This window comes from Giraffa tippelskirchi, chromosome 1, assembly GCF_054371585.1.
Source record: "Giraffa tippelskirchi isolate mGirTip1 chromosome 1, T2T-mGirTip1v1.2.pri, whole genome shotgun sequence".
Taxonomy (NCBI): domain Eukaryota; kingdom Metazoa; phylum Chordata; class Mammalia; order Artiodactyla; family Giraffidae; genus Giraffa; species Giraffa tippelskirchi.
In genome coordinates, this window is record NC_137275.1 from 197,418,923 (window position 1) to 197,431,610 (window position 12,688).

The 12,688-nt window shown below is 41.2% G+C and overlaps 1 protein-coding gene across 12 annotated transcripts in view; it reads left to right on the plus strand.

Moving 5' to 3' along the window:
* The first annotated feature begins 12,483 nt into the window (after positions 1 to 12,483).
* Positions 12,484 to 12,688, plus strand: part of AOPEP (aminopeptidase O (putative)) — a 406,505-nt gene continuing 406,300 nt past the window's right edge. For all 12 annotated transcript variants that reach the window (XR_014062841.1, XR_014062843.1, XR_014062842.1 and 9 more), the window contains exon 1: positions 12,484 to 12,557. The gene's annotated coding sequence lies outside the window, so the exon portion shown is untranslated. The remainder of the gene's footprint in view (positions 12,558 to 12,688) is intronic.

A 12,688-nucleotide genomic window follows, 5' to 3' on the forward strand; every position in this document is an offset into this window, starting at 1 on the left:
ATGTACCACAAGTTCTTTATCCATTCATCTGTCAATGGACATCTAGGTTGCTTCCATGCTCTAGCTATTGTAAATAGTGCTGCAGTGAACAATGCGATACATGTGTCTTTTTCCATCTTGGTTTCCTCAGGGTACATGCCTAGGAGTGGGATTGCTGGGTCATATGGTGGTGTATATTGTCACCCTGCTTGTTTAACTTATATGCAGAGTACATCATGAGAAATGCTGGGCTGGATGAAGCACAAGCTGGAATCAAGTTTGCCGGGAGAAATATCAATAACCTCAGATATGCAGATGATACCACCCTTATGGCAGAAAGCGAAGAAGAACTAAAGAGCCTCTTGATGAAAGTGAAAGAGGAGAGTGAAAAAGTTGGCTTAAAGCTCAACATTCAGAAAACTAACATCATGACATCCGGTCCCATCACCTCATGGCAAATAGATGGGGAAACAGTGGAAACAGTAGCAGACTTTATTTTGGGGGGCTCCAAAATCACTGCAGATGGTGATTGCAGCCATGAAATTAAAAGACGCTTACTCCTTGGAAGGAAAGTTATGACCAACCTAGACAGCATATTAAAAAGCAGAGACATTACTTTGTCAACAAAGGTCTGTCTAGTCAAGGCTATGGTTTTTCCAGTAGTCATGTATGGATGTGAGAGTTGGACTATAAAGAAAGCTGAGTGCCGAAGAATTGATGCTTTTGAACTGTGGTGTTGAAGACTCTTGAGAGTCCCTCGGACTGCAAGGAGATCCAACCAGTCCACCCTAAAGGAAATCAGTCCTGGGTATTCATTGCAGGAACTGATGTTGAAGCTGAAACTCCAATACTTTGCCCACCTGATGCGAAGAGCTGACTCATTTGAAAAGACCCTGATGTTGGGAAAGATTGAAGGCAGGAGAAGGGGACAACAGAGGATGAGATGGTTGGATGGCATCACTGACTCAATGGACATGAGAGTGGGTAAATTCTGGGAGTTGGTGTTGGACAGGGAGGCCTGGCATGCTGCAGTTCATGGGGTCGCAAAGAGTAAGACATGACTGAGCAACTGAACTGAACTGAACTGAATGGTGGTTTTATTCCTAGTTTTTTAAGGAATTTCCATACCATCTTCCATAGTGGCTGTATCAATTTACATTCCCACCAGCAGTGCAAGAGCATTCCCTTTTCTCCACACCCTCTCTTTCATTTACTGTTTGTAGACTTTTTGATGAGGTCCATTCTGACTGGTGTGAGGTGATATCTCATTGTAGTTTTGATTTGCATTTGTCTAATAATGAGTGATGTTGAGCATCGTTTCATGTGTTTGTTAGCCACCTGTATGTCTTCTTTGGAGAAATGTCTGTTTAGGTCTTTTTCCCACTTTTTGATTGGGTTGTTTGTTTTTCTGGTATTGAGTTGTATGAGCTGCTTGTATATTTTGGAAATTAATCCTCTGTTGCTTGTTTCATTTGCTATTATTTTCTCCCACTCTGAGGGCTGTCTTTTCACCTTGCTTATAGGTTCCTTTGCTGTGCAAAAACTTGTAAGTTTGATCAGGTCCCACTTGTTTACTTTTGTTTTTATTTCCATTACTCTAGGAGGTGAGCCATAGAGGATCTTGTTTTGATTTATGTCATCGAGTGTTCTGCCTATGTTTTCCTCTAAGAGTTTTATAGTTTCTGGTCTTACATTTAGGTCTTTAATCCATTTTGAGCTTATCTTTGTGTATGGTATTAGGAAGTGTTCTAATTTCATCCTTTTACATGTAGCTGTCCAGTTTTCCCAGCACCATTTATTGAAGAGGCTGTCTTTGCCCCATTGTATAGTCTTGCCTCCTTTGTCAAAAATAAGGTACTGATAGGTGCATGGGTTTATTTCTGAGCTTTCTATCTTGTTCCATTGGTCTATATTTCCGTTTCTGTGCCAGTACCATACTGCCTTGATGACTGTAGCTTTGTAGTATAATCTGAAGTCAGGAAGATTGATTCCTCCAGCTCCATTCTTCTTTCTTAAGACTGCTTTGGCTATTCGAGGTCATTTGTGTTTCCACATGGATTGCAAAATTTTTTGTTCTATTTCTGTGAAAAACGCCATTGGTAATTTGATAGGGATCACATTGAACCTGTAGATTGCATTTGGTAGTATAGTCATTTTCACAATATTGATTCTTCCTACCCAGGAACATGGAATATCTCTCCATCTGTTTATGTCATCTTTGATTTCTTTCATTAGTGTCTTATGATTTTCTGTGTACAGTTCTTTTGTCTCCTTAGGTAAAAGTTTATTACCAGATATTTAATTCTTTTCATTGCAATGGTGAATGGGATTGATTCCTTAATTTCTCTTTCTGATTTTTCATTGTTAATATATAGAAATGCAAGTGATCTCTGTGCATTGATTTTGTATCCTGCAACTTTGATTAGCTCTAGTAATTTTCTGATACTATCTTTAGGGTTTTCTATGTACAGTATCATGTCATCTGCAACAATGAGAGCTTTACTTCTTTTCTGATCTGGATTCCTTTTATTTCTTTTTCTTCTCTGATTGCTGTAGCTAGGACTTCCAGAACTATGTTGAATAATAGTGGTTAAAGTGGACACTCTTGTCTTGTTCCTGATCTTAGGGGGAATGCTTTCAGTTTTTCACCATTGAGAATAATGCTTGCCGTAGGCTTATCATATACGGCCTTTACTATGTTGAGCTAGGTTCCTTCTATGCCCATTTTTTGAAGTTTTAATCATAAATGGATGCTGAATTCAATTTCCTTATTCTTAAGGAAATCCTATTAAGAACTTGCAGGCTATACAACTATACTTTGTATCTGGGTGAAGTTGGAAAAGAAGAAATTTGAAATAAAAAAAGCAAAATTATTTAGTGACATTCTCTAATATACAGATGAGAACAAAGCAAGCTCAGAGAAGTTGAATGAGTAGACAGTGACAGAATCAGGAATAAGTATGGATTCTCCTTTAGTGAGTGGGGATTTAGTGGACTTCTAATGCCCAGAAATCCTGGGGTCTCTTGGAAAAAGGCACAACTTTTATTTTCTATTGAACACAAGGACCCATTTCCTTTCTGAACCCTTTACAGTTCAACCTGAAACAGTGAGAATTTAACACCAAAACTAATGTTCAACTGGTATTAGAGCTATGCAAAAAGATAGTTTAAATCCAGTGTACAGTGAAACAAATCATGTAGAAGGGTTTCTTTAGCACATTCAAAAGGGAAAGATGATAGCAGCAAAAGAAGCAAGAACAACAGGAGTAACAGCGGAAGCATCAGCGCTGAGTACTACATAAGCACAAACACAAGGCTTTATGGAAAGTGTCAAGAGAGAAACCTGTAACACACAAAAAGGGTTGATATTCTTTTTCTTTTAAGAATTGCAAACAGCAAAAATTAATTGCAAGCAACAACAATAACAAAAACAACAAAACTCATACTAAAGACTAAAACCAGATGCAGAATTTTTTCCTAAGACACCAGAGGAAGCTATCGAGGGCTGGTCAGCAGCTCAGCAGTGTCAGCAATGACTCAAGCTCTCATACACTTTCTCCCTCTCCTTCCTCAGTATGTCGACATTCCATCCTTATGCTTACCACCTATGGTCAAGATGACTGCTGGGAACACTAAGCATTTCTTCCCTTACATGGGCATTACTAGTAATAAAGACAATTTTAAAAAATGCAGCTAGCTCTCCTTTTATGGCTATCTTTGTGTGTATGTGTGTGTGTGCGCGCACGTGAGCAAGATGCACACATATGTATGTGTTCTCAATCATGTCTGACTCTTTACGACTCCTGGGACTGTAGCCCACCAGGCTCCTCTGTCCATGGAATTTTCCAGGCAGGGATACTGGAGCGGATTGCCATTTCCTACTCCAGGGGATCTTCCTGACTCAGGGATTGAACCTGTGTCCCTTGCATCTCCTGCATTGGTGGGCAGATTCTTTACCACTACACCACCTGGGAAGCCCTATCTTTTTATAAGGAGGTAAAATCTGTCCCAGGAGCTCTTAGCAGTTACCTGTTCATCTCACTGGCCAGACTCAGCAAATATGCCCACTCTTAGCTGTAAGGAAAGCTGGGCCCATGAATAAGGGGCAGAAAGGAATGGGATTCCACATTAGATTTATAATGTGGCTTAGATTTATAACTTTTCATCTGTTGGGGTGGTGGAGGGGCCTATATTCTCTGAGGTCAATGGATTTTCTTCCACAAAATTAGGGTTCTGATAGTAAGGGGAAGGCGGGATATTAGGAAGAATACAAGTAAAGCTTTAAACATGAAGTACTTGCTTTAAGGAGGAACTGGATTTAGGAGTACTGTCTTTAGACAGTGTCTCTTACAGGCCTTTTTTTTTTTTTCTGATCTCCATGGTTTAGGGTTACTAAAGCAAGACTGCACTTCCTCTCTGAGACTTTTTGTTTTTGCTATTCGAGTCTGCATGAAGTTTGAAAATGCCTTAACTGTGTATTTTTCTTTTGAATCCTAGTCCTGATCTCAATCTTGTCAATATTTATCATGTCTTCCCATCACCTCCATTCTAACTAATCACCGCCTCTGCTCAAGCCTTCCTTATATCTCTCTGGGCATGTCAATTGATCAAATCTAGGATGATCCTGTATTTCAGGCTTGAGCAACTGGATGGATATCAATGCTATTAATTATAACAGACAAAACACTTGAGTAGTTTAGGTTTGTGTTTGGAGGTAGATAATGGGTCCAGTTTTAAATGTCAACTTTGAGATACCAACTGGATATCTCAGTGGAATCTGAGTACTTCAATAAGAAATTTTGAAAGGTTTTGGTGGTGAGATAGACTTGGAAGTTATCAATTTATGGGTGATAGTTACATGAGAGTAGACAAAATCACCATCCTGGGAAAATATCCATCAAGGAGGCAAAGTTGTAGCTTGCAGGCCTCATCTGACCTGCAGATGCACCCTGCTTGGTCCAAAAAACTTTTTTTTTTTTTCCCAACAAAATTTGAATTAGTGACCAAAATTTGAAATTTGAGAAATTCCATATACCTGTGTGTTAATTTCCCTTAAAAATTCCTTAAAAAAAAAAAAGACCTCATGGACTGTAGCCCACCAGGCTCCTCTGTCCATGGAATTCTCCAGGCAAGAATACTGGAGTGGAACACGTGTGGACCCATGGCTGATTCATGTCAATGTATGGCGGGGGCTACTACAATATTGTAAAGTGATTGGCCCCCAACTAAAATAAATAAATTTATTTTTAAAAAAATAATAAGATCATTGAATTATAAGTATATATTATACGGTATAAGTCACCAAATGCCCAGAATCTAATAATAAAAGGATTTTACTTCAAAAAAAAAAAAAGAATACTGGAGTGGGTTGCCATTTCCTTCTGTAGGGAATCTGCCTGACCCAGGGATTGAACATAGGTCTCCCGCATTGCAGGAAGTCTCTTTACCGACTGAGTCACCACGGAGCAACTCTTTAAAAATGGGAGGACCTTATTATTACTGGGAAAAATTGCTGGTTGGTAAAAAAATCAATTACAGCTGAGTAAGGACCATGAGCTAGTTATTCATAGTCTCTATCCATAAGATTCACTCTTTCATGTTCACTGCCTGGGCACTGTAGGCTTTTGGGTTTGCAGCCCTGATGTAGCATAAGAAGATCAAGGGGTGAAGAGTTAAGGAAAAGGGAAAGAAACAGAAAACTGTTTCCTTGATGGAAACTAAGGGAACATGGTCAGAAAGGTAAGAGGAGAACCAAGAGGACTTGGTAACAAAGAAGCTAAGGTGAGAGAAATTAACTTAGGCAGGTTGATAAGGAGTCCAAGCCTAAGGCCCCTTTAAGAAGGAGGTGAACATTTTTTTTTTTTACATTCTTTTACCTTAGACACATAGGCCTCACAGGCAACAGTATCTCTTGCTCAAAGACATGCATTTTTGAGCTCAGAATGTATGTTATGGGAGAAGGTCTGGGTAAAACTTCCACAGCCTTGAGATTTGGGTTAACTGGTTCCTTTTGGCTAATCTTGTGCTGATGTCATCCCAGGATGTATGTTATAGGAAAAGGTCTGGGCAAAATTTTCACAGCCTTGAGGTAGTTTTTTCTGTTCTTGGCAGCTATCAGAGAAGTATATATTGTTCTGCTTAAACTAGCAAGGTGGGTAATCTTTCTACCCCCTTCTGATGTCTATGTCAGAAGCTTTTTCTGTCACTATTACTTTAATAAAATTTCTACTATACAAATCTCTGAGTGAGTGAGACTATCTTCTGTCCTGGAGTTAAATCTTCTCTTTCGGAGACCATGAATCCTGTGGAACATCTTAAACTTTCATCTATTTTCTTGGGGGCTCATCTGGGATCCCGGGACAAGGTGTAAGCTATCATCTTTGGGGCTAAGCTAAAGCTGTAAAAGGGATCAGGGTTGAAAGGAGAAGGAGCAAATCCTGTGAAGTATTAGAAATTGTCTTTCCCTTCATGGATCACAGCCTTATCTTGGTGAAGGGGCTTGTATAATTGAATGAAGCTATGAGCCATGCCATGCAGGGCCACTCAGGATGGATGAGTCATAGTGGAGAGTTCTGACAAAATGTGGTCCACTGGTGTAGGGAATGGAAAACCACTCCAGAATTTCCCCATGAACAGTATGAATAGGCAAAAACATACGACACTGGAAGATGAGCTCCCTGCTTCCCCCAACCCAGGTAGAAAGGTGTCCAGTAGGCTGTTGGGGAAAAGCCTAAGAATGAAGTGGCTGGACCATTATTAATAGCTCCAGAAAGAATGAAGCAGCTGGGCCAAAGCAGAAATTATGCTAGGGGGATGTTTCTCGTCTGGTGGTGAAAGCAAAGTCCTATGCTATAAAGAACAATATTGCATAGGAACCTGGAATGTTGGGTCCATGAATCAAGGTAAATTGGATATGGTTAAGCAGGAGATGACAAGAATGAATATCAACATCTTAAGAATCAGTGAACTCAAATGGATAGGAATGGGCAAATTTAATTCAGATGACCATTATATCTACTACTGTGGGCAAGAATTCCTTAGAAGAAATTAAGTAGCCCTCATTGTCAACTAAACAGTCCAAAATGCAGTACTTGGGTGCAATCTCAAAAATGACAGAATTATCTATATTCATTTCCAAGCCAAACATTCAACATCAGAGTAATTCAAACCCTAACCCTTGATGTTGAAGAAGCTGACTTTCACTGGTTCTGTGAAGACATACAAGATCTAGAACTAACACCAAAAAAGATGCCCTTTTCAACATAGGGGATTGGAAAGCAAAAGTAGGAATTCAAGAGATACCTGGAGTAACAGGCAAGTTTGGCTTTGGAGTAGAAAATGAAGCATGGCAAAAGCTAACAGAGTTTTGTCAAGAGAACGCACAGGTCATAGCAAACACACTCTTTCAACAACACAAGAGACAACTCTACACATGGACATCACCAGATGGTCAATACTGAAATCAGATTGATTATATTCTTTGCAGCCAAAGATGGAGAAGCTCTATACAGTCAGCAAAAACAAGACCAGGAGCAGACTGTGGCTCAGGTCATGAACTCCTTATTGCCAAATTCAGATTTAAATTGAAGAAAGGAGGTAGGGCCACTAGATCATTCAGGTATGACCTAAATTAAATCCCTTACAATTATACAGTGGAAGTGACAAATAGATTCAAGGAATTAGATCTGATAGACAGAGTACCTGAAGAACTATGTATGGAGGTTCATGACATTGTACAGGAGGCAGTGACGAAAACCATCCCAAAGCAAAAGAAAAGCAAGAAGGCAAAATGGTTGCCTGAGGAGGCTTTACAAATAGTTAAGGAAAAAACAGAAGTGAAAAGCAAGGGAAGAAAGGGAAGATATACCCAACTGAGGGCTTTTCTGGTAGCTCAGCTGGTAAAGAATCCACCTGCAATGCAGGAGACCGCGGTTCGATTCCTGGGTCAGGAAGATCCCCTGGAGAAGGGATAGGTTACCCACTCCAGTATTCTTGAGCTTCCCTGGGGGCTCAGATGGTAAAGAATCTGACTGCAATGCAGGAGACCTGGGTTTGATCCCTGGATTGGGAAGATCCCTTGAAGAAGGGCATGGCAACCCACTCCAGTATTCTTGCTTGGAGAATCCCCATGGACAGAGGAGCCCAGTGGGCTACAGCCCATGGGGTCGCAAAGAGTCAGACATGACTGAGCAACTAAGCACAGCACATACCCAGCTGAATGCAGAATTCCAGAGAATAGCAAGGGGGAGATAAGAAGGCATTCTTAAATGAACAATGCAGAGAAATAGAGGAAAACAATAGAATGGGAAAGACTAGAGATCTCCTCAAGAAAATCAGAGATATCAAGGGAATATTTCATGCAAAGATGGGCTCAATAAAGGACAGAAATGATATGGACCTAACAGAGGCAGAATAGATTAAGAAGAGGTGGCAAGAATACACTATACAAAAAGGTCTTAATAACCCAGATAACCGTGATGGGGTGGTCACTCACCTAGAGCCAGATATCCTGTAGTATGAAGTCAAGTGGTCCTTAGGGACAATTACTACTAATAGAGGTAGTGGAGGTGATGGAATTCCAGCTGAGCTAGTTGAAACCCTAAAAGATTATGCTGTTAAAGTGCTGCACTCAATATGTCAGCAAATTTGGAAAACTCAGCAGTGGCCACAGGACTGCAAAAAGTCAGTTTTCATTCCAATCCCAAAGAAGGGCAATGTCAAAGAATGTTAAAATTACCATACAATTGTGCTTATTTTACGTGCTAGTAAGGTTATGCTCAAAATCCATCAAGCTGGACTTCAGCAGTATGTGAACCAAGAACTTCCAGATGTACAAGCTGGGTTTAGAAAAGGCAGAGGACTCAGAGATGAAATTGCCAACGTTCTTTGGATTATAGAGAAAGCAAGGGAATTCCAGAAAAACACCTACTTCTGCTTCATTGACTATGTGAAATCATAGTCCTTTGACTGTGTGGATCACAACAAATTGTGGAAAATTCTTAAAGATGATGGGAACACCAGACCACCTTACCTGTCTCCTGAGAAATCTGTGTGTGGGTCAAGTTCAGTTCAGTTCAGTCGCTCAGTCGTGTCCGACTCTTTGCGACCCCCTGAATCACAGCACGTCAGGCCTCCCTGTCCATCACCAACTCCTGGAGTTTACCCAAACCCATGTCCATCTAATCAGTGATGCCATCCAGCCATCTCATCCTCTGTTGTCCCCTTCTCCTCCTGCCCCCAATCCTTCCCAGCATTAGGGTCTTTTCCAATGAGTCAACTCTTCGCATGAGGTGGCCAAAGTATTGGAGTTTCAGCTTCAGCATCAGTCCTTCCAATGAATACCCAGGACTGATCTCCTTTAGGATGTTCTGGTTGGATCTCCTTGCAGTCCAAGGGACTCTCAAGAGTCTTCTCCAACACCGCAGTTCAAAAGCATCAATTCTTTGGCACTCAGCTTTCTTCACCGTCCAACTCTCACACCCATACATGACCACTGGAAAAACCATAGCCCTGACTAGACGGACCTTTGTTGGCAAAGTAATGTCTCTGCTTTTAAATATGCTATCTAGGTCGGTCATAACCTTCCTCCCAAGGAGTAAGCGTCTTTTAATTTCATGGCTGCAATCACCATCTGCAGTGATTTTGGAGCCCAAAAATATAAAGTCTGACACTGTTTCCACTGTTTCCCCATCTATTTCCCATGAAGTGATGGGACCAGATGTCATGATCTTAGTTTTCTGAACGTTGAGCTTTAAGCCAACTTTTTCACTCTCCTCTTTCACTTTCATCAAGAGGCTCTTTAGTTCTTCACTTTCTGCCATAAGGGTGGTGTCATCTGCATATCTGAGGTTATTGATATTTCTCCCGGCAATCTTGATTCCAGCTTGTGTTTCTTCCAGCCCAGTGTTTCTCATGATCTACTCTGCATATAAGTTAAATAAGCAGGGTGACAATATACAGCCTGGACGTACTCCTTTTCCTATTTGGAACCAGTCTGTTGTTCCATGTCCAGTTCTAACTGTTGCTTCCTGACCTGCATACAGGTTTCTCAAGAGACAGGTCAGATGGTCTGGTATTCCCATCTCTTTAAGAAGCAACAGTTAAAACCTTACACTGAACAACTGACTGGTTCAAAATTGGGAAAGGATTATGTCAAGGTTGTATATTGTTACATTGCTTATTTGCCTTATATACAGAGTACATCATGCAAAATGCCAGACTGTATGAAGCACAAGCTGGAATCAAGATTGTTGGGAGAAATATCAATAACCTCAGATATGCAGATGACACCAGCCTTATGGCAGAAAGTGAAGAGGAACTAAAGAGCCTCTTGATGAAAGTGAAAGAGGAGAGTGAAAAAGCTGGCTTAAAACTCAGCATTCAAAAAAACTAAGATCATGGCATCCAGTCCCATCACTTCGTGGCAAGTAGATTGGGAAACAACAGAAAAAGTGACAGACTCTATTATCTTGGGCTCCAAAATCACTGCGGATGGTAACTAAAGTCATGAAATTAAAAGATACTTGCTCCTTGGAAGGAAAGCTATGATAAACCCAGACAGCATATTAAGATGCAAAGACATCACTTTTCTGACAGAGGTCCACATAGTCAAAGCTGTGGTTTTACCAGTATTCATGTATGGATGTGAGAGTTGGATCATAAAGAAGACTGAGCATGGAAAAATCGATGCTTTTGAATTGTGTACTAGAGAAGACTTTTTAGAGTCCCTTGGCCAGTAAGGAGATCAAACTAGTCAATTCTAAAGAAAATCAACCCTGAACATTCAATGGAAGGACTGTTGCTGAGGCTGAAGTTCGAATCCTTTGGCCACCTCTTGGGAACAGCCAATGCACTGGAAAAGACCCTGATGATAAGAAAGATTGAAGGTAAAAGAATAAGGGGGCAGCAGAAGATGAGATGTTTAGAAATCATCACTGACTCAATGGACATGAATTTGAGCAAACTCTGGGAGATAGCGAAGGACAGGGAAACCCGGTGTGCTGCAGTCCATGGGGTCACAAAGAGTCAGACAAGACTTAGTACTGAACAACAACAACATTAGAAATTGTCTTAGCTGTATTTTTCAACTATCTGAACAAGTCAAATTTTAGGAGTCATTTTTGACCTTTCTTTTCCATATAGTCTTATATAATCCATCTTCAACTCATCAAATCTACCTCCAAATTATTCCTTAAATTTGTCCATTTCTTTCCATCATTTCTCATCTGGTTATTGCAAAGTCAACTGTTCTCTCTGCATCCTTTCTGGCCTCCAAACCGTTTATTGTTACATACAGGCAGGATGATCTTATAAAACCAGATCCTGTCACTTGCATGTTTAAAACTCTTCACTGACTTCCCACTATATTTAAAATAAAATCCACATCTCCTAAAAAACAAGGCTCTGCAAGATCAGAACTCTCCTTGCCTTGATAATCTCATCTTCTGTTCTTCCCCTGGGCTTCCTGGGTGGCTCAGATGGTAAAGAATCTGCCGGCAATGAGGGATATATGGGCTCAATCCCTGGGTTAGGACGATCCCCTGGAGGAGGGCACGGCAATCCATTCCAGTATCCTTGCCTGTAGAAACCCCATGGACAGAGGAGCCTGGCAGGCTTCAGTTCATGGGGGTCACAAAGGGTCGGACACGACTGAGCAACTGAGCACAGCACAGCATATTCTTCCCCTGGCCTATTTTCTCAGTCAAGGACAGCACTACATTCTGTTCTCTACCCATAGTTTTCCATCCTTTTCTTGTTTGTTCTTACTCCAGATCTTCACTGAGCTGGCTTTTTCCCTTCTTGGTTTAAGAAGCCTCTTTATCGGGCCCTTCTTTACATCCCTCCTTTAGGTTTTGGGTAATTCACATAAATTCTTTGGTTTTTCAGTCAAAACAAAAGTTACATTTACACTATATTATAGTCTATTAAATGTGCAATAGTACTATGTCAAAAATATATATCTTAATCAAAACAATTAATGCTGAAAAATGCTAACCATTATCTGACAATGGTAGAGTTGCCCAGTGACCTAAAGTGAAGTGCAATAAAATGAGGTATGCCGAAAATATCTCTGCGGAGTTATTCAATGTTCACTTTCTTAATTAGAAAGTAATCTCCATGAGGCTAGGCATTCTGTCTGTTTTGTCATTGCCGTATCCCCGATTCTGTAACAGTGCTTGCCTGGAACATAGGTGGACTTTAATTAATTTCGGTTGAATGAGTGAGTATACAAACAAGGGTTATACACAGAAGAGGAAGAGCAAAATAAGGAATAAAAAGTCCATGCCTGTATTTAAATAACATTTTTTTTCCTGAAGTGCCTGTAAGATTTTGCAAGAGTAGTTGGGTGAGGGCAACCGCACACAATCCAAACCAAGCATTTTTCTCGCCTTTCCATGCCCGAGGCAGCATCGCGCCTGCGCAGACTCTACTGCCCCACCCCTCTAATCAAGGGGGACGGGGCTAGATGGACCTCTGCTTGGGCGCGCGAAGATGACATCACTCGGCGCGTGCCCGGGTAGCCCGTGGTAGCACCGAGTCTGAGGAAGTGGAGACCCGCGGGCAGGCGGCTGAGACAGGTAACCTGTTCGCTCCCTGTTGGGTCCCTGCCTTCATCTCCAACGGCACCGGGATGGCGGCGGGGCCGGCAGCGTCCCGTTTGGAAGGCGGACGGGAGCCCGCCTCTGCCCTCATCTTTCTTAATCAGTGG